The sequence below is a fragment of the Mesoplodon densirostris genome, chromosome 15 (genome assembly GCF_025265405.1).
Source record: "Mesoplodon densirostris isolate mMesDen1 chromosome 15, mMesDen1 primary haplotype, whole genome shotgun sequence".
Classification (NCBI taxonomy): Eukaryota; Metazoa; Chordata; class Mammalia; order Artiodactyla; family Ziphiidae; genus Mesoplodon; species Mesoplodon densirostris.
The window spans coordinates 68,601,901-68,627,601 of NC_082675.1; the positions used below are offsets into that span (position 1 = coordinate 68,601,901).

General features: G+C 39.6%; 1 pseudogene; it reads right to left on the reverse strand.

Moving 5' to 3' along the window:
* On the reverse strand, positions 1-25,203 carry LOC132502505 (nitric oxide synthase-interacting protein-like; annotated as a pseudogene).
* Between the last annotated feature and the right edge of the window lie 498 nt (positions 25,204-25,701).

Here is a 25,701-nt window from a genome sequence, read left to right on the forward strand (position 1 = left end):
TCATCTTGCAAAGCCGGTAGCGTCCCGCTGCAGCCACCATATCTGGTTAGTGAGCCTCCTCCCGGTCACGGCGTCCATCACGTTCTTCTGAATCAGCTTCTCCACTGCACTCAGAGGTAACCACGGCACCTGGAGGGCTGCAGGACTGCGCAGGCGTGGCGTTTGGTGCGTGGCGAGCCCCACGTGGTCCACACAGCTTCCCAGCGGCGTGAAGCGCAGGAGCGTCAGGGCCGTTGTGCATAGCAGCTGCTGCGATGTGGGGCAGGTCACTGTACACGACAGCTTCTCCAGCGTGGTGGCCTTGGCCTCCGGGGTCAGTGACTGGATCTAGAAGCGGGGTAGAACTTTGCCCTTGTCTTTGCTTGCAGGGCTGCGCTTGCCTCGGGGTCAGGCATCATTTGGGCGATTCCCCGAGGCAGCCCTGGGCGTGAAGCGGTTGAGGGGTCAGCTCACGATGGCCACACCCTCCAGGAAGCCCCGCACCTGGTCTTTCACCCCGGCCACTGCTGCTCTTTGTGCTCCTGGCGCCGCAGGTGGCCCAGCTGCTTCTGGCCGGCCTTCATCTGCTGGGCGTTCTCCTTTTGGTGCAAAATACTCCAGGATTGCTTCACTCATCCAGGAAGGCGTCTGGTGTGATGGTGAGGTCGGGGCAGCGCTGCAGAGTGAGGCCGCAGCAGTCGAAGTCCTGGACGGCATCCCGGCCCAGTCGAACGTTCTGGGTTCCGTAGCCTGAGGCCTCTGTGTCCTCCTCCTTGTCATGGGTGAGTGTGCGAGCCCTGCAGTGCTTCTGTTGCAGAGCTGCATCTTCCTTACAAACGACTCCTTTTTTTCTTCCTGGCTTCTTCAGGTGTGCCCTTAAACCAGAAAGGAGCCAGAGAATTGCGTCTTATGTTAATTTAGCCAGCTTTCTTTTGACTGGTGTTTTCATGCTATATCTTTTTCCATCCTTTTACTGGTAACTTATTTATTCTTTATATTAAAAGTTGGTATTTTGTGGATGATGATTAGTTCTTTTTACCTTGTTTGACCGTCTCTGTTTTTTACGTTTAGACAATTTACATGTAATGTTATTATCGACAGGGTTGGATTTAAATCTACCATCCTGCTAGTCGTTGTCTATTTGTCCCATCTTTGCTTGGATCCTCCTCCCCTATTTTCTTGCCTTTGGGGTTAATAGAGTAATTTTTTAAATGCCTTTGTTCTGATAAGCTCACCCTGTGTCCAGATGATCAGACTCTTGTATTTTTAAAAGAGGTGTTTTTCCAAATATGCAAATTATTTGCCTGGATAAAGTGAACTGCAAGAATTTCCTGACGATACTAGTGAAGCTATTTCTCAGGTTGTAGTCTTATCTTTCTGCACGAGGCTCTTCTTGAGCAAACAACTAATGTTATGTTGTCTCAGGTCATCCTAGCTCTCGGCCCAAATAGCTAGGTTTCATTTATTCACAGAGTAGGAGAATGGATAAAGTATGACATTGTTATACACTTGAATATTATATAGCAGTGAAAACTAATGTAGCAGTGTGGATTAACATGAACATGATAAATCTCAAAAACAGTGAAAAAAGCAAATTGTTAATACATACAGTATGAAATCATGCCTGTTAATTGGAGAACATGTAAGTGATAAAACTCCAAATAAAAACAGAGGAATGATGAAAATAAAATTCAGAAGAGTTCCTTGCCCCTTCCTCCATAACACAAAATAAGAGAGGGATGTCATCAGGGAGAGTCAGAGTGAGAGCTTCCAAAGGTGAGTGGACTAGTCAAGGTTCTAGTTCAAGGACTAGTCAAGGTTCTTCAGCTTATACTTGTTTAAACTCTGTATGCTATATAGTTTTGATTTTTAAAGATATTAATTAAGAAGGCAAAAATGCTAAACTTGTATAGTACTCAAAACATACTCTGTCACCTTCGTCCCTTTTCTATTCAAGTATCAGCTGGCATTCAGTCCCCAGCGAATCTGGGCATTTTCCAATTGCTTCCACATGTTAGCCCTCAGTTTTATCCTGTTAAGATAAGGAGAAATTGTTTTTATGACCACTAAAGTTCCTTACAGAAATAGAAGTTTTGGTTTTATAACTCTGTTTGAATCTGCCAAATGCAGACTTCTTATTTTCAATTAATTGGAATGTGCTAATGATTTATTTGTGATCCTAAGACTTCAATTAGGTAGAGTCTTAAATAGATTGGGTGTGATGTTCAGGTAGGTGGTAGGAATAAAGGTCAAGAAACACCTCTTTGTTTTAGTGGGTGGGTGGAAATATAAGCCTGCTAACCTTTCTCTTCCTATAAAAAGCTTCCCCTGGATCTGAAGATTTTTCACGTGTGCCATTTTTGGTGTTCTTCCTGGAAGATTTGCCTTCGTAAGGATTACAGGTTTCAGGATACTGGAAACTGGATGAACTCTCTTTCCTTTAGTGCAGGAATTAATTAGTCTTCGAGTTCTCTGTGTGTAGTCTGCATTAATATCTGACACAGGAAAGATTTTCACAAGTATCTTTTTGGCAGACTGTGATTTGCTATGATTTTCCACAAGCCAACATTTCCCATCACAGAGATACTACTGTTACACCCATTAATCAAAGGCAGCATGTGTCATATATGAACTCTTGTACACACAGCTGTGGGGAGCTGGAGATAATTGTTAATGAACTTCAGTCACTGCCAGAGCACACAGCCTCTGACATCCTGCCTTGCTCCCGTTCTCCCTCTCATTCCCGCTTACCCTAAAACCTCACCCAGACCCTTTTCTGAAGACAAGTACAGCCACCACGCCCAGACTGCTCATTTCCTAAGGATTTGTATTTGCTGGCAAGGCAACTTAGAGGCAAGGCTATTGCATCTGACTAGAGCATTACGTCCCCAAAGACACAAGGCCTCCAGAAACCCTCTTCAGATGCTAATATTCACACAAAGTGCCGCTGGCCCCAGCTGGCCTTCACCTGCAGCTCTGACAGGCAAGAGCCTCAGAATGAGGTCCTGGTTTCCATAAAAATAGGCAGGGCACACATGGTAAATGGCAGCGATCTCGCCCAAGCTATAAAATTATTTAAAGTCAGATTCCAGACAGTTAAAACTAATTGCTGTGAACACAAAGCCCAGGCAGCAGCCCCCTTTCTTCTTTTTTTTTTCCAGTAATTCACTTGAGACAGGGTAGCTTGAATCCTCTACTAATGTGCACACCTAAAATTAAATGATGCCACGAAATTTAAGATGCAGCTGTTTTTGTTAATGTTCAAACATGTTTTAAGCACAGGAGAAATGTGCTGTGGGGTAGGGCGAAAATATTAATGGGTCATTTAGAATTGTCCCTGTGTTTCTGTGGTTTTATGGGGATACCTTGCTTAAATGTAGCATTATTATTATTATTATTCGGTCTTAGGGCTGATTTTCTGTTCCTGCTGGGTATAGTTTGCAGCCTGTTATTCTTTCTGTAAAACAGATTTGTAAAGGAAAAGACACTTTATCCACCAACATATTCCGGGCGTTGGTAAACTGAGTACAAACAGGAGAACTCCTTGCCTTATGGCCTTTTTTGGAAGTAGCATAGAGAAGAGCTGTAGAATCCTTTCCCTGTCTATCCTTTCTTTTCACTGGATATAGTACATAGGATATCACTGGCAGCACAATGTTGACTAGGCTTCCCTTACCAGATCTCAACATTCTGCTCCCGCTTCTCCAGGTGCTAATTTGTGAGCACCTTTATTTACAGAAAATTATTGGTTTACAGAAAATTATTGAAACAGGGGTTCCCTTGCTTTTTAAGTGTAGAGACCCTCTTTGACACTAAAAAATGTATTCATTTAAGATTTCCAGTGCCTTTTAGTTCGTATTGCCTTTGTAGGGGAGCAGAATTTACCACCCTACAATGTGTCTCTTTGGCATATTAATTATTTGAAACTGCTTGTTTTCTGAGATACAGCAGACATGGGAAAAACTGAACACCAAGTAGGAGTTACCCTTTTGTAAGAAACATTTATATTTGTAAGGGAAATCTCCACTTGTAAGGGTGTCTCCCTCTTGGTACCTGGAAGAGGAGAATGACCAAATCTCTAGAAACTCTTTATCAGTGGAGAAGACAGGGACTTAAATTTATGTAACAACCTTACCCTTAAATTTATGTAACAAACTTACCCTTGTTTACTGGGCTTTTCCTCCCATAACTGACTCCTCATCCTCAGCATCCTCTTTTGTCTTCAGCTGAGGATGGTATTTAAGGTGAGGGCTTCGGCCAGATTGGCCAGTTACTTGGTTTTCCTGGGTCTTTCTCATGTATACATGTTGTTAAACTTTTGTTTGATTTTTTTCCTGTTAAACTGTCTCATGTCAATTTGATTCTTAGACCAGCCAGAAGAATCTAGAAGGGTAAAGGAAATTTTCTTCCTCACCAACGCCTTGGAATATACATAAGTAATAGGTATTCAGTAACATCTTAAAATGAACTTATATTTAGGTAATTGAAAATGCACATGTGTGTGGGTGTGTGTATGAGAATGGCTGTACATACATGTGCGAGATGTTTATTAGGTCTTCAGATGGTGATTAGTACTTCTATGTGTGGATTCCAGGATGCCTCTCAGAATCCTTATGACCTTTCCAGGAGTCCCCTATCTCCTCTCTTGGTTAAAGAAATAAGAATCTAGAGGGAGAAAACTCTAGGTAGGGAGTCAAGAGCCTAGAGTTTGGTCTATATTCAGTTGTTTGTACTCCGTTTGGCATTTTAACCTCTCTCTGCTTCCGTCCCCATTGTAAATTACGATGGCTTATACCTGTCATATTTATCTCATGGTTATAGTAAACGTGACATGCAGTTACCCAGTAGCACCCTAAACCCACTATTCAGGGAGCTACTGTCCACTCAGTTAAGGCTTCCTACTTTGACAGAAGATAAGGCACTTACAGGTATTCTCATATTGAACCAGGTAAGGAAAGCTTTGGGATTCTTAAAAAAAAGAGAGAAGAAAATATAATGTTAAAATCAAGAATTGGAGGAAATCTCAAAATACCTTAAAAGTGACAATGTTATTTTCCCTGAAATTCATCAGACCTCAGAAGAAAGATAATTCAGAGAAGAGGAACCAAAACTACTTTTTTTTTTTCAACTTGCCCGTAGTCAGAAAACATATGTTGAGCACATGCTTCCTGCCAGGATAGTGCTTGCTTCCTGGCACTCAGAAACAGTTGCATTTAAATCCGCCTGTAGACTAGATAATTCCTACACCCAATATTTCCCCTTTGATCTTGCTCTTTCCCTCCCTTCCTTTTTTTGCTCCCATATTTTTCTCGAGGAACAGCTTAACATTTATGAAATTAGAAGTATTACATTTGACTAGTTATTATTTGTAGATCCAGGTTTTGTAATTTCCAGGATTAATAATGCTCTTGTTAATGTAGTTTAGCCTTGAACATTTTATTCTTTGGGATTTTATATCATCATCATCCACTAGAAGGAGAATATGTTACTTTGCATGTTAAAACAAAGTTGTTTCCTTATTAATACCAATTTTACTAAGTAAATAAATAGGGAAATGAATAGGAAAAATCCATATCTTCTAGCAGGTTCAGCTTAAATTGACTCTTAAATAGCACCTAAAAATAATTTTGGCATCAATTAATAGCTTTCTTAAGCCAAAAATGTTACCATTATATATTTGCTTTATGCTGATTAACTATTAGTCTTTAATCCAGTGTGCTGTTATTAATACGACCTTGCTTTTTGAGAAACTGAGGGATTCTGTAAAATTGTAAGTAGATTTTCTTGTTGGTTGGTTGGTAAATTAAATGTTCTTTTCCCTTTGAGATTCCACAGTTGTTTTACTTCATTTAAGATTGATCTTTAATCAGCTTCTTGTCCCCCAAGTATTTGTAGTTCTTCAGTGGGCAGACTGCAAAACGAGGTGAGCCACTCTAGTTCTTTGTAATAAAGTTTCCAGTGGTTTGGGGGAAAAATGGAAAAATATTAGAGGGGGGTAAGTAGGTGGTTACTTAGCACTGGCGCAAAGGAGTGAATTATACTATAAACAAGAGTTAAATATTTGGTAAATATGGAAAACAATATCATTTGCTTAGAGGGAGAAAGCAGTTGGGCTATATCACGGTGCTCTGTGGCATACAGTGAAGAGGTTAAAACTTCTTTAGCAATTGTATGGTTAAGTTATAAAGACCACTTCCAGGAACATGGAGTAGATGTTGTTTTTCCCTATTCTCATATGAAATACAGCTAAAAACCCTGGACATTATTGTGGTGTAAGTCCTGAAATTAAGATTCAGTATTATCTGCCTCAGCATCAGAAACCAGGAGGGCCTCAGGGTGATGAAAGAAAGCAAAGAGCTAAATAAATGGAGAGACATACCAGGTTGATAGATTGGAAAATTCAACATAGTAAAGGTTCCAGTTCTTCCCAAATTGATATACAGGTCTAATGCACTTTCTTTTAAAATCCTAACAAGATTTTGGTGGGGGGGATATATAGAAAAAAACCATGAAATTTAAATGGAAAGGTAAGGAACTAGAATGGCTAAAACAGTTTTTAAAAAGAAGAATAAAGGGGAAAGAATGTCTACTCAATAATAGCTTAGTGATCAAAGCTACTTGGAGAAGGGATAGACAAGTAAATCAGTGAAACAGAAGAGTTCAAAAATAGACGGAGACAAATAAGCCCAACTAATTTTGACAAATTTGAAAAAGCAATTCAATAGGGGAAAGATAGCCTTTTCAACAAATGGTACTAGAGCAGTTGGACACCCATAAGCAAGAAAACAATCATAAAGCTTCAACATCGTACCTTATAAAAATTGAAACCGAAGTGTATCATAAATGTATCATATAAAATGTAAAACTATAAGAGTTCTTTTCAAAAATATAGGAGAAAATCCTTAGGACCTAGGGTGAAGCAAGGAGTCCTTAGACTTGACACCAGTGGAACTACCCATAAAAAGAAAAATTGGTGTATTGGACTTGATCAAATTAACAACTTTTGCTCTATGAAACCTGCTGTTAAAAGGCTGAAAAGAAACTAGAAATATTTGCTAACCACTATCCAAGATGAGTATCTAGAATATATAAAGGACTCTTAAACCTCAATAGTAAAAACAAACAAGTAATTCAATTAGAAAATGGGCAATAGACGTGAAGAGACATTTCTCCAAAGAGGATGTACACATGACAAAAAAGCACAAGAAAGTATACTTAACATTATTATCCATCAGGTAAATGCAACTTAAAGCCATAATAAGACATAACTACTTACTATTAGAGTTATTTTAATAAAAATTAGTGATAACACCAAATGCTAACAGGGATGTAGAGAAACCGCGTCATTCATACATTACTGGGAGGAATGTAATGGTGTAGCCACTCTGGAGGACAATTTGACAGTTTCTTAAAAAACTAAACATCCAACTACTGTCTGATCCAGCAATTGCACTCCTGGATATTTATGCAAGAGAAATAGAAAACTTATGTTTACACAAAAAACTGATAAAAGTTTTCATAGCTTTTTTGGTAATAGCCAGAAACTGGAAACAACCTAACTGTCTTTCAATTGATGAACAATTAAACAAACTGTGGTACATCCATACCATGAAATACTTCTCAGCAGTAAAACGCAACACCCTGTTGATACACACAGCAACTTGGATGGATCTCCAGAGAATCATGCTTGGGCCAAAAATCAATCCCAAAGAATTGTACCAGGTATGATTCCCTTTATATAACTTTCTTGAAATGACAAAATTACTGAAACTGAGGGCAGATCAGTGGTTGCCAGAGATTAAAGACAGTGGAGGAGGGGGGGAGCAGAGTGTAGAGGGGAATGTGAGGGAAGTGGGTGTGGCTATCAAAGGGCGAGATGAGGAATCTTTCTTGTGATGGAAATGTTCTGTATCTTGACTGCATTAACGTCAGTATCCTGGTCGTGACATTGTACTAGAGATTCGGAAGATGTCATCATTGGGAGCATCAGGGTAAAGGGGGCATGGTATCTCTCTGTACTTACTTTTGTAATCAAACCCAGGTTCGGCCACTCGCTGCTCATAAGCCAGTCATTTGAGAGGCAAGTGTCAGTAGAAAGGAAAGGTGCTTTAATAAGAAAATCCGGCAATCTGGGGAGATGGTGGACTCGTGTCCAGAGACCAACTCCAAAAATTCTGCTCAGCCATGACAGTTTCTAAAGGGAAACATGAGGGGGAAGAATCTCAGTGAATCATCGAGGCGGGAGGTTGGCTTCTGCATCATTCTCCGTTGAGTGCAGACTGGCTGACTTCCTTCACATGTTACCTTGCCTGCGTGATCTGCCTGCAGGACTACTGAGGGGGCTGTTGGGGGGTGGAGAGCTAGTCAGTTTTGAGCCACTTAATTCCTCATTCTTACTTCTTTTTATCTAGGAGAAGAATCAATAGGTTAGACAAGGCATGGTGTGCCTTCAGGAGAGCATAAGTCCAAGTTAGTTTCAATTGTTTAGTGATCTCGTTCCTATAATTAAGTTATTTTAAGGTTAGAGGGGAACAGAAATGGGAAAGGGGCAAAAGAGCTGCTTTCACTTTTTCAAACTGCGTAGGATTATGCAATTGTCTCAAAATTAAATTTTAAGTAACTATAAATATGTGGTTGTATTCTCCTATAATTTTTATATAAACGGCTATATGATTCCACAAAGATACCTGTGAAATTGGAGAATGGTTTTCACTATGTCATACTGATCCCAGGTGTACAGTTTCTTCACGATCCCAGTTTGTAATTGTCTTGGGAACCTTTTTAAAATTCATGTTTCTTCTGGTTCCTTAAGGTCAATGCTCTCTTTCTTACAAAGGATAGGCTCTTGATGAGTCAACAGTGCTTTCAGCGGACACTGCATATTAGAGAAAAGCCATCAGCGGACACTGCGTATTAGAGAAAAGCCAGCAAGGTTCTCCCAGGCTGCGCAGCCTTTCACCTCCATAACCCTGGAATGAGTCTCAGTGGGAAGTAATGCGGCTCATTTGCAACCATCGTTTAATAGTCATAATAAAAAGAATGCTCAGAGGAATGGAACTTAAAGCCCATTCGTCATATCAGTAAACAACATTTGCATTTAAAAGGGACCTCCTGTTTTTGCCCATTAAGTGCAGAGGTTCTGGTAGCTTTTGATTTATTACCTCACATTTTCGGCCTGCCCTTTTCTTTAAATATATAGCACGTTCAAATCCCAAATCAATATGCGTGGTGTTGTATTGAATTTAAGGCGAGCAGCGACAAGAAAAAACATAGTCATGAGACAATTTTTTAAATCTTTCATTGAATGACAGTCTTACTAACAGGCTAGAGATAACAAGGTGCAAGTTTTCCTATTTTATTTCTCCTCCAAAGTTTAGCACCAGGAGTTTCAAAGTCACACCCACAGATAAGACCACAAAAGTTTGGCACAGTGAACCCCTGTGATGCCATTTCATGCCTCTATAGCTTTGTTTATTCTGCTTCCCTGGCCTGGATGACTGTTAACCTTTCTCACCTGGCTAACTCAAACCTATCCTTACCTCAATTAAATTACCTCTAATAAATCATTCACCTCTTCCTCCAGGAAGTCTTCCTTGACTGCTTGAGGATGGAGTAGACGCCTTCCCTGTCTCTTTGTACCCCAGGTAATATGTAATATCAGAGCATTTTACCATATTGCGTGGAAAATCTCCACTAGGCTAAACACTTTGAAAAGAGGAGCTGTGGTTTATCTGTTTATCTAGTTTTCCCCAGTACTTTACACAGTGTGCTCAGTAAATGTTGGAGGAATCTGGGCAGTGGTGAAACATTTACCTAGTAGAATTGACAAAAAAGTGGGTGCAAATCACACAAGAAAACCAAATGAGTTTATTAGATTTTTTGTACAGGGAATCTAGTTTGGACACAATGGATAACACAGATGTGGTTTAGTGGGTACTTTCCGTGCTTGAGCTTTTCTGAATGAGGAGAGTGACTTTGATATTTTCATTATTACTGCAGGATTGAAAGTGCCATAAGGACAGGAACTCTGTTGCTCCTGCTTTCAGAATTGGCCCTCAAACAGTGTGTCTTTGCTCCCAACTATGATTAGTTCCTTATATTTTAAGTGATCTATTTGATTGCTACAAGTAGAATTGATGACTCAGGGTATGCACAGGGAATATTTTTTTACAATTTAAATATTCTCTGGAAAGATTTTAAGAATTTGTACCTACACTATCCATCAGATTTCATTCTTTTTTTCAATGCTGGCATTGTAACTTTAAAAAATGGGTGAAAATTGTAATTTTCATTCATATTTAAATATGGATTAGAGGTTAGTACCTATCATGGAGTCAGACACACCTGGATTTGAAATGCAGCTCCATAATTGCAAGCTGCATGACCCCAGGAAGTTTATTTAATAGATCTAAGCCTCATCTCTGAAGTGGATTAATAAATGGTACTCACCTTGTAGCAAGGTTGGGGAAATATTCAGATAATGTATATAAATTGTAAGTACAGTGCCTGACACAGTGCAGTTATTCAATAAGTATTAGCTTTTATTTTTACAAGTACTGTATCAGTCTTCCATTACCAGTGAAGTTGAGTATTTGGTCGTATCTGGTAAAATATTCTCGCTCTGCTTTTCAGTCCTCTCTTTCCAGGCCCTTTATTCACTTATATATTGGAATTAACTCTCTCTCTCTCTCTTTTTTTTTTAAACTGAGTTCTAAAAGTTTTCCATACATAAAAGATAGCAAATCTTTGTGACGTGTATTTTGAGTAGTTTTACCTAATTAGTCCTCTGTCATTTAACGTTATCTGTAATATTTCACTTTTTACCCAGAAAAGTAATGATCAGTTTTGCTCCCCAAACATTTTGAGCTCTCTGCACTTTCCTACCCTCTTTGAAGTTAAGCACAGTCATATGACTCACTTTAACGTGAGCAATAGCCATTATGTTATTTGTGGGCAAAGAAATGCTTCAGCAGCCACTGTGCAACTTCCTCTTTTGCATTGATCATGGCAGCATGGGATGATGGCAGAGATGGAGACAATGTCAGCCTGCGTCCCCAAGTGACAAAGATGAGTGGTACCTCCTACTTGCAAAACTTGTAAACAAAATAAACCTTTGTTGTATTGAACTCCGAAGATTTGGGGGTTGTTTATTACTGCAGCATAATCTAGCCTATCCTTACAGATGCAAGGATATTTTTGCTAGATTTATTATTATTTTTAAAGGTAGTCACATTTAGCTATCTGTTCCTTAGAAGTACTGCCTTTGGTATTAAACGGATATTATGCTGAGAAAGTCTGGAAAGTCTGTTCTAACTATTGGAGTGCCCAGACATGGACTGAATGGCTTTTTGAGGTAGTCAGTTTCCTGTTTGTGAATAATTTTCAACAGTTATGGCTATGTGTCAGGAATGCTGTGTAGTTATTATATGTTATATGAGTGATCAGAATAGTTGACCTTTAAATTTCCTTCCAGCTGTTTGGATATTAAGAGTAGTGCAGAGTTACTACTCAAGGAACTCGCCATGTACCTTAGTATTTGCAAAGATGAGGTAGAATCTGGGGAAAAGATTCTTCCATCTTTTTCCAAATAATCATAAATCTGCAGATAAAATAATCCCCAATTTTTAGGATAGATCTCAGTTTCCCTGTATATTAAAGCTCTGTGCTCTTCACAGTTTCTTCAGTGACTCAATTTCACCCAAACGTACAGAATAAGAAACATTGCCTTCTTATACATCTTGAGCAGATTCCTTACTGAGACCATATTTTACTGTTGTTCTTGAGTTGTATAATAAGTCAAGACAGGTATATGGGATGTAGAATCCTACTGGCTCCATGAAAGGGGATTGTTTCAAAGCACCAAAATTAAAGTGAAGAGTATGTCTCCCCTACTCTGTCCAGGGCAGCACTTTAAGACATTGACACAGCTGGGTAGGGCAGCATCTGAACCACTAAAAGGTCCCACATCAGCAGCTTCCTTTCTTCTCCATGCCACCAAATGACCCTTGAGTAAAGAGCAAACTCTCCCATTCAGATGGGCTCCTGGAAGTTATTTTCCCCATGTGATTGCCACCCCCTCCCTTTATTCCTCAGGTTCTTGAGTTTTGGTGGGAAAGATTCAGTAAGTTCAAGGCTAAACAAAGATAATTTGAAGAATTGTATAAAAACACTCTTCCAAACTAATACTTAGGTTCTTTGAAGAGAAGCACCAAAGGGTGAGCTATTAAGAAAATGATACCCTCCACATCTTGGCTATTGTAAATAGTGCTGTAATGAACATAGGTGTGCATGTATCTTTTCAAATTAGTGTTTTCATTTTCCTCAGATAAATATTCAGAATTGGGATTGCTGGATTGTATGGTTGTTCTGTTTTTAGTTTTTTGAGGAACCTCAATGCTTTTTTCCATAGTGGCTGCAGCAATTTACATTCCCACCAACGGTGCGCGAGAGTTTCCTTTTCTCCATATTTTCACCAAACCTTGTTGCTTCTTGTCTCTTTGACAATAATCATTCTGACAGGTGTGGGGCGATAGCTCCTTCTGGCTTTGATTTTCATTCCCCTGATGATTTGTGATATTGAGCACCTTTACATGTACCTGTTGGCTATCTGTATGTCTTTTTTGGAAAAGTGTCTACTTCAGGTCCTCTGTCCATTTTTAAATTGGGTTATTTGCTTTTTTATATTGAATTGTATGAATTCTTTATATATTTTGGATATCAATCCCTTGTCAGATATACCATTTGCAAATATTTTAACCCATTCAGTAGGCTACCTTTTCATTTTGTTGGTAATTTCCTTTGCTGTGCAAAAGCTTTTTAGCTTGATGTAGTCCCATTTGTATATTTTTGCTTTCTTTGCTTTGTCCAAGGTGACAGATCCAAAAATATATTGCTAAGGCTGATGTCAAAGAGGTTACTGCCTATGTTGTTTTCCAAGATTTTTGTTGTTTCAGGTCTTACATTCATGTCTTAAATCTATTTTGAGTTTAATTTTATATGTGGTGTAAGAAAGTGGTACAGTCTCATTCTTCTGCATATAGCCGTCCATTTTTCCCAAAACCATTTACTGAGTTTCCCCATTGAATATTCTTTCCTCCTTTGTTGTAGATTAATTGACCATATGTGTGTGGGTTTATTTCTGGATTCTCTTTTATGTTCTATTGATCTATATTTCTGTTTTTATGCCAGTGTCATACTGCTTTGATTACTTTAGCCTTGTAGTATAGTTTGAAGCCTGGGTACATGTCCGTTGGTTGATGAATGGATGAAGATGATGTGGCATGTATATACAGTGGAATATTACCCAGCCATAAAAATAGTAAAATCTTGCCACTTACAGCAACATGGATGGATCTGGAGGGTAGTATGTTAAGTGAAATAATTCACAGAAAAACAAATACTGTATGATTTCACTTGTATGTGGAATCTCAAAAACAAAACAAGTGAAGAAACAAAACAGGCTCATAGATACAGAGGACAAACTGATAGTTTGTAGAGGCGGAGAAGGTGGGGTGGAGGGATGGACAGAATAGGTGAAGCAGATTAAGAGGTAAAAACTTCCAGCTATTATGGGAATGTTATGTATACATAGGGAACATAGTAATATTATAACAGCTTTGTATGGCGATGGGATGGTAACTGGGCTTTCTGAGGTGATCATTTCATAATGTCCAAAAATATCGAATCACTCTGTTTTACACCTGAGACTAAAAAAAATTAAAAATAAAATAAATATAGGCATTTATAGCTATCAATTTTCCTCCACACTTCTTTAGCTGCATCCCATTATGTTTGGGTTTGTTGAGTTTTGTTTTTATTTGTCTCCAAGTATTTTCTGATTTCCTTTGTGATGTCTTCCTTGATCCCTTTAGGAGTATATTGCTTCATATGCATATGTTTGTGAATTTCTCTAATTTCCTTTTATTATTGATGTCTAATTCTGTTCCATTTGGTCATAGAATTCATGGTGTGATTAAATTATTTGAAATATATATTTAAAAACCCTAGCCTCATTAAATCATTAAATTTTAGTTAGGACAGTTTCCGTTTTTGTTAATATCACATACTTGTTAAAATGATTTTTTCCTTCATTGTAGTATCTTTTCTTCTCCATCTCTCAGCTTTTTCACCTTTGGCACCCTGGTGTGGGTGGGTGTTTGTTGCACCTGGAAGATGTCTTGGAGAAAGTGGGAGAGATGTGCAATTGAGTCCTTGGCTACTGTTGAGGTTACAAATATCTGAGCTTGTAGCTTTTGTAAAAATACCCTCTAACTTCTACCTTTTAACAGTGATGTTGGGTGGCTAATTTTATGCACTGGTTTTAAAATCCTAGGAGGAAACATTCTGAAATAGATAACATTTTCTTCAAAATCAACCTTGACTCCCATTCTAAATGCAGTTTTTGAAATTTAGGTGTGAAGAATTTCTTAATCTTTCCTCTCTGTCTCCTATCCCATTTTTATTACAGTCTCTCAACTGGGTCTAACATGCCCTGTGAGAGCCCCTCTGTTTATCTTCTTCAGAAATTAAACATCTAGTGTTCTGTTGGTGTTGAGAGAGATAATTCCCCACTGATGAAGAGATCTAATGATGTAGCTGCTCTGTAAACACCCTTTAACTGCCTCCTAACCTTCAGAGGTAGTGGGTACCACTATTTCTGGAGGAAGTAAATCGGGTTGGTTATTGATTGGCTCTTTCCATTGCTGGCCTAGAATTTAGCTTTCTAGGAGTTTGTGTCTTAAGTATCTACCTCTTTACTACAGTTTTAGCAGTGGGTTTTTTTTTTGTTTTTTTTTGTTGTTGTTGTACGCGGGCCTCTCACTGCTGTGGCCTCTCCCGTTGCGGAGCACAGGCTCCGGACGCGCAGGCTCAGCGGCCATGGCTCACGGGCCCAGCCGCTCTGCGTTAGCAGTGTTTTATGGGGAAGAAAAGTGACATATGTGGATGTAAATAGCCTCCTTCTCGTGGAAGTTCTGTAGAATCTATTTTAACTACAGTGAGACATGGTTATATAACCTTTAACTTTGAGACTGTGATGCGTGTTTTCCTGTTTATCCTAGGGAATATGTTAACTTGTCATATACGTGTTACAGGAAATCAAATTTGAGTTTACATCAAACTTGTAATGTTGAATCAAGTGATTATAAGTTCACTTCTGATTAACTCAAGAAGTATAAAAACAATCAGATGCTCCTGAACTAAGGAAACAGCACCTGTTCTCCCCTTTCTTCAAGCACAGGGAAAGTCGTTCTAAGTGTTGATTTTAGCGGTAACATTTAAAAACACTATGAAGAATCTTGACTTTATTCTCAGTGTAGTGATTTTTAAACTAACTTCTAATGCTGATTGACTAAGGTTTGCTCTTGTTTGGAAATGAAAGGGAGAATATCTGGTTTTTGTCCTTGGTGAGTTTGTACTTTGATTCGAAAGATAAAAAATAATTTTGGAATAGGTATGCAATTAGAAGTAAATTGGATAGTGCAGAAAATAAAATAGTAGCTTTTCATTTATCTGTAATATCCTTAGAACTACGACTGTGTATACCTTGACTCCTATTGTTATGTCCATATTTTTACAGCTTTATTGCTAAAATTTAGATATATAAACTGTATTTTTAAATTATTTTCTTCAGATTGTAAGTCTCTCAAGAAAGGGAAATTATCTTTTGTGTTTTTAATCCTATGACTATCCTAGCACAGTGCTAAGACGGTACCAATTTCTGGACACTGAATGAAGTTATGGCTAAATTTTTATTACCTGGAAACTACCAGGTAAAATATTTAATTAACTAAAGAGATAAACCAAATTTAAGAGAAATAGACAAAAATCAACAAACAACTTTTATTTAAATATTTCATTTAAAAAACAAAATCACCTGCTTTCATCTGGTGTCCTAGGAGTTAGTTCAAGGCTCAAAAATCGCTTTCACATCTACACCCATTGTCCCAATCTGTAAGGAATTTATTCTCAAGATGGAGGCCTTGAGATGCAGTTCCACCCAGGAAATAATGTTCTTGTTTTACTTGTGGGCTCTACTTAAAAATGGCAAATTATTTTTGAAAGATTATCTTAAAGTAAATCATCTTTATTTACTGAGCTGTTACTCTTTACAAGGCGTTGTGGTGGGTTCTTAGAGAATACAAAAATAGGACATAGTCCCTGTTATTAAGGACTAGAATTAAATTAAAAAACAAAATAGGGCTTCCCTGGTGGCACAGTGGTTGAGAGTCCGCCTGCTGATGCAGGGGACACGGGTTCGTGCCCCAGTCCGGGAAGATCCCACATGCTGCGGCGCAGCTGGACCCGTGAGCCATGGCCGCTGAGCCTGCGCGTCCAGAGCCTGTGCTCCACAACGGGAGAGACCACAACAGTGAGAGGTCCACATACCGCAAAAAAAAAAAAAAAAAAAATTGCCACAAATAAAGATTTAACGAACAATTGAAGTGCCACATGAGGATGCTATGTGAGTTCAGGTAAAGAGAGAGATGTCGGTGTTATTGCTACTGATGAAGTTAAACCTTTATTTAGCATATGTTAGGTTCAGGGCACTAATCTGAATACGTTACATGTATTAACCTCTCTTAATTTTCATAACAAATCCATGTTGTAGATACCTATTATGTCCACTTAAAAGATTAGGAAAGTGATACACAGATAGGTTAAGTAACTTTCATAAGGTCTTGCAACTGGCAACAAAATAAAACCAGGGTAGCAACATATTACAGAACGTGATGAGGAGCTGTAATGTAAATTGGAACATTAAAGGTGTTAATCACCAGAAAGAAAAAGAAAATTAGGAAGAGATATTCAAGTTCATGTAAGTCAAAATTTGAAAGTAAGATAAACAAAACGAGTTCAGTCTTGTGGTAGCTGAGGTATTATCTAAGTGTAAAATGAACGTATAATTTATTTTCCAAATTTGGCCAGTTTTGAGAGTGGCAGGGCTACTGACTGGCTGTGAATGCTCCATGCAAACTGAGACCCATGGTCATCCTGGTTGTGCCCCTTGCCCTCAGATCCTTAACTCTGTTCCAGCTGTGGTAATTGTGTGAGCAGGGCTGGCTACCCCCTATCAGGCTGTGTCAAGTGTAGAGGAGAAAAAATAGGCTTTAGCTCAGTGTCTGCACTTCAGTGCAATTATCTTTGACAATCTGACCTCCTGAACTTTGGACTTTGCCTTTTTAGAGCTGTTTTGCTTCCTTCACTCTTTGTATTAGTGAAATTCTATGGACACAAACTCTGACCTGCTTCAACTTATACAGTACACTTGATCACTTGCAGTATGATCAACAACTGCAAAATCTGACCTATGCACTGTTTGACTTATGGAGCTAGTCAGACTCTTCCTGCAGAGCCCAAATTCTGTCTTTTATATAGTCCTTGCTACTCTTAGCTAGATCTGCCTCTTTACCACCTATCAAAGCGATGATTTTTTAATACAGTTTAGTCATGAAACAAAAGTTGGAAAGGGTCCTACGTGGAGTGAGGACATTTTCCTGGAGATGGGGAATGGGGATTGGAGAGTCGGTTATTAGTGGATTTTGAGCAGAAAAATGACAAGATGAAAGTAAAACAATCTGCTGAGATATGTCAGATGGATCACAGTGGGAGACTGAGGACAGCAAACCGGTCAGGTGGACACATAACTGTCCATAAATAAAGTATTGATAATAGATGTTAATTATAAGGGGGCAGCAATGGGAACCCAAGAAAAACAGGTGGAAAAAATATTGCAAAAGGAGAATCTTCAGAAGATGATGTTCCACAACCTAGAATGTGGAAAAAATATTGCAAAAGAAGAATCTTCAGAAGACAACATTCCAAAACCTGGAATGTAGCCTAGAGTTCTTTGGGTTCAGTGAATCAGTGAATACTCTCGTTGATTCATTTTGTGTTAGATTGGGTGAGGGAGAAAGTGCTAGTGTTTTTTCTTTATCCTCCCACAGACTATATCGTATTAGAATGTATCTTCTATTTTTTTTATGTCTGTCAAGCACATTTATGCAGAATCATCTCCTCCAGAGCTAATGGGGCATTCAGCTTTTCATCTTCAAGATGTAGCTCACCGGCTGGCACAGGAAGGGGCTTTTTTTTTTTTTTTTTTTTTTTGCTGTACGCGGGCCTCTCACTGCTGTGGCCTCTCCCGTTGCGGAGCACAGGCTCCGGACACACAGGCTCCGCGGCCATGGCTCGCGGGCCCAGCCGCTCCGCGGCATGTGGGATCTTCCGGGATCGGGGCACGAACCCGTGTCCCCTGCATCGGCAGGCGGACTCTCAACCACTGCGCCACCAGGGAAGCCCAGGAAGGGGCTTTAAGTAGTGGTTTTGTCATCTTGGCTAAGGGGGAACTGAATTTCCATGAATTTTCTTCTTCATATGGTTCCAGGTTAGGAACGGGAGAAATTGACATGAGTTTTGGGAGGCAGAAGCGAAGCAGCAGCCATGTCTGCTCTGGTCAGTGGTGCATGAGCTGGGGTAGCTTCCACGTGTTATTGTTCCTCTGCTAATTCACCTTGTTCATCCGACAGCATGTGATAATCAGGTGCCTGTAGAAGCAAGCCTTTGAGTGACCAGGAATCTGGCATGGAATAACTTTAGTGAAAGTAAGGGCTATGATGGGGTTATTAGCTGTTTGCTTTTAAGTGTGGTAGAGAACTTAGGGGAAGAAAATTATGAGCTCAGGGCTTTAAAATTTCCATTTCAATGTCTGGGAAGAAACCAGGAAGCTCTAAGACCACCCCAAGGAAAACCCTTATCTCCTGTAGCCTCATGGCTGAGATTTCTGAGTGTTAAATCCAAGGTCTAAACCTGTGTCAGGTTGAATTACAGCACAGTTGAATTACCAGTGTCACTGAGTCTCTTATGTTAAAGTTAAGGCATTTGTTTGGAAGGAATGGTATCCTGGAAACTGGATTCATATGTGCAGATTCCAATAAATCTGGGGATATTGGACCCCTAAATTTTACTGAGCCTCTTTTACCAGCAGAAGCAGGCTTACTGTCTTCTCTTCCTGGCAGAGGAGGTTAGCATCCCCTTGGCTGAAGAACCTGAAATGGGCCTCGAAGATATGTTCCTTGCCGGGGACTACTGTTCCTTCTCAATCCCAATACATAAACCTTCCATTGCTTCTAGACCTATAACCAAATGCAAGTCCAGACAGTGCCTGAGAGGATAAGGCACACAGTATGACCTATGAGGATGTGCAATATAAAGAAGAATTGCAAGGTTTTGCTGCTTTATACTGAAAGTAACCTGGGGGAAAATTAGGAATGGATCCTAAGTATATTGGGGGAGAGTGGAAGGAATAAACTGTTGGGTTTGGATGGCTTACTAAATGGTAATTCTGGATTCAGTATGTTACTTTGAGCTACTGGGAATCTCTTTAAAAGTCAGCTTGGTTGTTTGAAAGCTGTACCCCCAAATCTCCTATGAAGTTGAAATGCCAAACTGAAAATGAAATCAAGTAGAAATGCCAAAACTTCCTGGTATATTGTAGAGGATGAAATCCAAAAGCTTAGGGAGAGCTGAATGCTGGAGTACATTTCTCTAGTAAGATCTGCTTATCCACCCCCCAACCATGTTCCCCAAGAGGGTCCAGAAGACAGTATCTTCACCAAGCCTGCGATAAAACCAGCTGTGAAGGGCCTCCCTGGTGGCGCAGTGGTTGGGAGTCCGCCTGCCGATGCAGGGGATGCGGGTTCGTGCCCTGGTTCGGGAAGATCCCACATGCTGCGGAGCGGCTGGGCCCGTGAGCCATGGCCGCTGAGCCTGCGCGTCCGGAGCCTGTGCTCCGCGGCGGGAGAGGCCACAGCAGTGAGAGGCCCGCGTAACGCAAAAAAAAAAAAACAACAGCTGTGAAGAGAGGTATTTTTTAAGAGTTCTTTGGTGGAGAGTCTCTGAATTCCTGCCAGTAATAGGAACAAGCTTGGAAGAGGATCTTGAACTTAACACGAGAATGCACGTCAACACATTGATTTCACCCTGAGCAGAGAAGCCACCCATCTTCTGCCAGACTTCTGACCTACAGAACTGCAAGCTAATAAATGAGTTGTGTTTTAAGCCAATAAATTTGTGGTCATTTGTTATGCAGCAGTGGAAAACTAATACAGGTAGCAAAGGGCAAGTGGAGGCCATTAAAATTCCCTCTCCCTACCAAAATAGTTTAATAATAATAACAATACCACATTCCTAAGGTAATTGCAGAATATTGTCACCAACAAGGGCTTAAGAGATGCAGGAGTGGTGATTCCTAATACAACTTTTTGTTTTTAAATTGAAGTGTAGTTGATTTACCATGTCGCGTTAGTTTGAGGTGTACAGCACAGTGATTCAGTTATACATATATATATTCTTTTTCAGATTCTTTTCCCTTATAGGTTATTACAAAGTGTTGAGTATAGTTCCCTGTGCTATGCAATAGGTCCTTATTATAATACAACTCTGTTCAATGAACCTTTCTGGCCTGTGATGAAAACAGATGGATCTTGAAGAGTGACAGGAGACTATTGTAAACTTAATTAGATGATGAGCCCAATTGCACCTGTTGGTCCAGATGTGGTTTCATTGCTAGGCAAATGGATCCATCCCATGTCATCTGGTATGCAGCTCCTTATCTGGCAAATGCTGTTTCACCCATACCCATTAGTAAAGACCATTAGGAGTAGTCTTCTTTCAGCTGGAAGGGACAGCAATACACCTTTACTGTTTTAACTCAGGGCTCTATCAACTCTCAAATCCTGTCATAATCTAGGTGACCAGGACTTGCCTCAGTTCCAGTCCACCAGGCATCACACTCTTCCTTTACATTGATTATATCGTGATACGTGGATCTGATGAGCAGGAAGAAACAAAACCTCTAGTTATTTGATTTAGACATTTAGGAGGTGGAAAATAACCCCCCCCACCACCAAATTCATTATCACCTAATATTAGTTTCTCATTGCCATTGTAATACATTACCACAAACTTAGGGGGCTAAAACCCAAACAGGTTTATTATCTCACTGTGCTGGAAGTCAGTGCACCTTGATTACAGGTGCTGTGAGGACTGTGTTCCTTTTGAATACTCTAGTGGAGCAGCTGTTTCTTTGCCTTTTCCAGCTTCAGAAGATTGCGTGTAGTTACTGTCCCCTTTTTCCAGCGTCAACACCCACAGTACAGCATCTTTAAAGCTCTCTGCCTCCATCTCTCTCTGATCTTTGCTTTCATTGTCACATCATCTCTGACTTGAACCCTCTATCTCCCTCTTATAAGAACACTTGTGATTATATTGGATCCATGAGGATAATACTGTGTAATTATCTCAAGGTCCTTACTTTAACCACACTTGCAGTCCTTTTTGACATGTGAACATATTCACAGGTTTGGAGCATTAGGATGTGGACATCTTGGGGGAGACGTTATTTTGTCTACCACATACCTCAATGAAGTTTCTTTGATCTGAGGCTGTTGGGATATCCTTTTCAAAGTGAAGGGCAAGTGGCTGCATCTGGTGCTTCTAAATGTGCCAGGGAGGAAGGGAAAAATGTTGATGCTTAGGGACACAGTGGTTACCCAGGCAAAGGGGGTCAAATAGAGCATACATACATGTGCACAAGGAATTGAACTTGAAGAATGTCAAGATTCTCACGGCCAGTTCCAGGTTTGGATAAGGAATATCTTATTGCAGGTTGGATCATAAGGACTCAGGAACTAATATGAAGAGGATACCACTGGCCAGGTGGTAGGGCAATTTGAGAAACGATGACGATAAACTCAAAGGATTAAAACATTTCAAGTATTTTAAAATCTACAAATTACATCAATAACAAATACTGTTCACTATTGGACAGTGCTTGGAAGCTAACTCATTACTTCGAAAACTGGTAAATAAAATAAATCAAGCATTTTATCCTGGCTTTCCTATATAAACTGTACCAGTGGGTAACTAAATAATGAGTTGGAGAATAGTACTTTTTTTATGACAGTTTTTCAGCTAATAAGTGAAGGAGAAATGATAGATTTAGAATATTACCATTTTGCAACCAGTAATGGATTAATAGAGGCAGGCATTCATCAACCACTGCTGACAACACAAGAGGATGCACCCAGATGAAATACACATCACCATCTATGAATATTGTAGCTAAAGGTAGTACTTCATACCAATGATACCAACTATCAATTTATGGTAAATAATGAATTTACTAAAAACTATAAAAGTTATTTTAATAAAACTTATAAAACTAAATTTATAAAAATATGAATGGTAAATTAAAAACTAACAATGAAAAACAGAGAAACATAAAACTATACAGGGAGATGAGCTCAATAAGATAAAATCTGGGAATCTGTGGAACAAATGACCCAGTTTCTACAACAAATAAAAGGAAACAGAGGGCTTCCCTGGTGGCTCAGTGGTTGAGAATCTGCCTGCTAATGCAGGGGACACAGGTTCGAGCTCTGCTCTGGGAGGATCCCACATGCCGCGGAGCAACTACGCCCGTGAGCCACAACTACTGAGCCTGCGCGTCTGGAGCCTGTGCTCTCCGCAACAAGAGAGGCCGTGACAGTGAGAGGCCCGCGCACCACAATGAAGAGTGGCCCCCGCTTGCCACAACTAGAGAAAGCCCTCGCACAGAAACGAAGACCCAACACAGCAAAAATAAATTAATTAATTAATAAACTCCTACCCCCCCCCCAAAAAAAAGGAAACAGAGATGGAGGGGAAACCTATAGATTAAAAGAGACAATGTAAAGTTGCTAAAGTCATCAACATACATTTGCAGTGAGTAAATGGTATGGTAAATTAAATCTCTATACAGTTGGTTTAAAATATGAAGAGACTGAAAAATCATATTAGTCAGTGACTAGATCATTTTTGGATCCTGTTTCAATCAAACATTAAGCAAGAATTGATATTTAACACACAATTAGAAATTTAAATATTTTACAAGATATTTGATATTAACACATTTTTGTTAATTTTATTCTGTGTGATAATGATATTGTGGTCATGTTAAAAAAAAGGAAAAAAAGAATCCTTATCTTTCAGAAATGTATACTGAAAAATGAAATGATTAAAAGTTTGATTTCTAAAATTTAAAATGTATGTCACTGTCTTGTGCAGTTCCAGAATGTCATGGAGAGTGAGTACAAAGTAGCATTGATTTTTAAGAGATTTCAGTAGGAAGCTTCCTTTTCTGAGGTTTAAAGACTTCACAGGCTCCTCACAGGCAATTTCACTATGACACCAGTAGGCAAGATTCAGTCCTTGCTGTGCTGGCTTAATTGTGATGTGTCTTGTGACTTCTGCCTCAAGGCACTGTTCCCACCTGTTAATGCAAAGATCCATGGCTAGTTCAGAAAAGTATCTTAAAAATAACACACACATATCACCTCAAATAGAGACCTAGATCAAATACACAGTAAAGAAAATAAATATATCATTTATTTAGAGTCACCTTATTTCCTCTTTGAAGCATTTTCCTAATTTGGGTAATAGCTAGGCTGTTCAGTCATTTCCATTTCACAAGTGTTTTTTTTTTTTCTTTTTCTTTTTTTTTTTTTGAAATTTGTCTTAAATGGAATGCAAATTTTGTTAAGGGACATTTATTCCCTAGAAGCTGGGAAAATATATTTTAATGTACTTGGTTGATGTGTGATTGGAACTGCATAACTGTGACTGAATTTATATCAAAGAAGTAGGTAATTTTATGATCATTAATAACAGTTGTAGCCATGCGGGCCAAGATAATGATATGGGTAACTAAATCTCATGCTTCAGAGCACAAGGAGATGGCCATGAAGAAATTGGAGAGGATGTCTTATCCCATGTAGAGCACTATACATTTGAATACTTAGGTAAGAAGAGATGAAGAATGAGCATCTTCTCCTAAGCCATGAGGGATTTTGTGCTGAGGAACATCTCATTGGATAAAACAATGGCATTAGTTCTGCACTAAAATGCATCATAATTTTCTTTCAAGTCACATGGTATGTGGAACGATGGGAAGGGTCATGTCAAACCTATGGTTATGCAAGTTATAGCCCATGTCTGGCGCATTGAACAGGCAAAGCAAACAGTGGCCTGAGAGATATATAGAAATAAGGAAAGAAAGAAAGGTGAAGAGGAGGAAAGAAGGAAGAGGAGAAAAGAGATGGAGACAGTTATAAAGTTATAGCACCGAAGAAAACTGAGAGGGACACTTTGAGCCCAACACTGCTGACACTGCCACATAGAAGCGAGACCGAGACAGCTGGTCATTTGAAATAGGACCACTAATTAGTAGGCAGAAATGTAGTGCTTTTCTCTGACTGTTGGCAGCTCCTACAGAACAACATCTTGCCTTTAATTCCTCCCAGCAAGGAATGGCAGCAATACCTGCACTACCAGAGCAGCTGTTCTCTAGAAAATACGGCCATCCTCGCTTCTCAGAAAGCTCAACAGACAAAATGTTTACCCACATTCCGTTCACTCAACAAACACTTTTGGAGCATGCACCGTGCCTTTATGTTCCAGCAGGGAGAATATGGAAGGATCACTCCCAGTTTCCCTTCACACCTTAATTCCTTTCTTCCTGTAGGAAGTGAATAAGCTTTCCAGTAGGAAGCCAACTTCGGTCACAAATACAAAGCCACCTTGTTTAATCAGCTTTGTCAATACTATGGATGGCATTGTGATCTGCATCTGCCCATCTCCTGTGTCTTATTTCTCCAGGGATTCCAAACTTGGGAGGACAAAAGGGTACACTAAATTCCCAAATCTGAGGACTGGAAGAAGTAACAATAATCAGTATAGCGTCCACCTCACAGCACTGCCCACCTCATAGTTCAGTTTTATAAATCATCCTCTTTTTCCATAGTTCAGGCACCATGTGCCCATGAAGTGTTTCCTGGACCTCATCCTTCAGCAGGTTGGGTTTAGGGGCTAAAAGGTAGATTGAGTTAAAAAGTTGAATTGGATCTGAGATGCTCTTTGGTTCTGGTGCTTTGTTCTATTGCAGCACTAAATGCATTGTGTTAAAACCAACTGTTTACTTTTCTGATTTTCACTACTGCTAGTGAGCCACTTTCACACAGAGATAAGTTTTTGTATTCTCAGCTCCAGACACACCTTTGAGGTGCTTGGCCTTCAGAGAGTGTTTTCTCAATTGAAATCAATTGCCCTCTGAAACTTACCTAAAATCACAGTAGTGATTATGTTTGACATGATAGGTGTCTGGATTTCATGGGGCAGCTGTTCCATGCTGCTCACCAGCAAGGGCTAGTAAACATGGTGGTGTCTTCACTATACCAGAGAATTGTAGGAGAGCCTCTCTCTTGTCTTTCTTTTGTTTTGGAGAAAAAGTTGAAGTGACGTTTCATGGCCCCAGACAGCTCTGTGAGAATCATCAGGTGTTTTTCTTGACCTTGGTCTCTAGAGCTAATCACTGGCCCCACAGAGTTCAGCGACAGCTTCCCTGTTTGTCCTGGCTCCTCTATGGCCACCTCCTAGTCCAAGCACTGGATTATCGCAGTATCTTCTTAACTGTACGCCCCATCCTTGCTTTTTTTCTTCTCCAAGTGGGGAGTGGTAGAAGGAGTCCTGGATGATGAAGGGCATGCCTAACTGTTGGATACTGATCACATCCTTTAACTCTTGAGGATTGGATCCTTCTCGAAGGAAGTGGGATGAATTCTTGGCTTCTTTATCTCTGAAATGATGAAGTTGGAACTAGAGATGTCTTAGGATTCCTATAAGGTT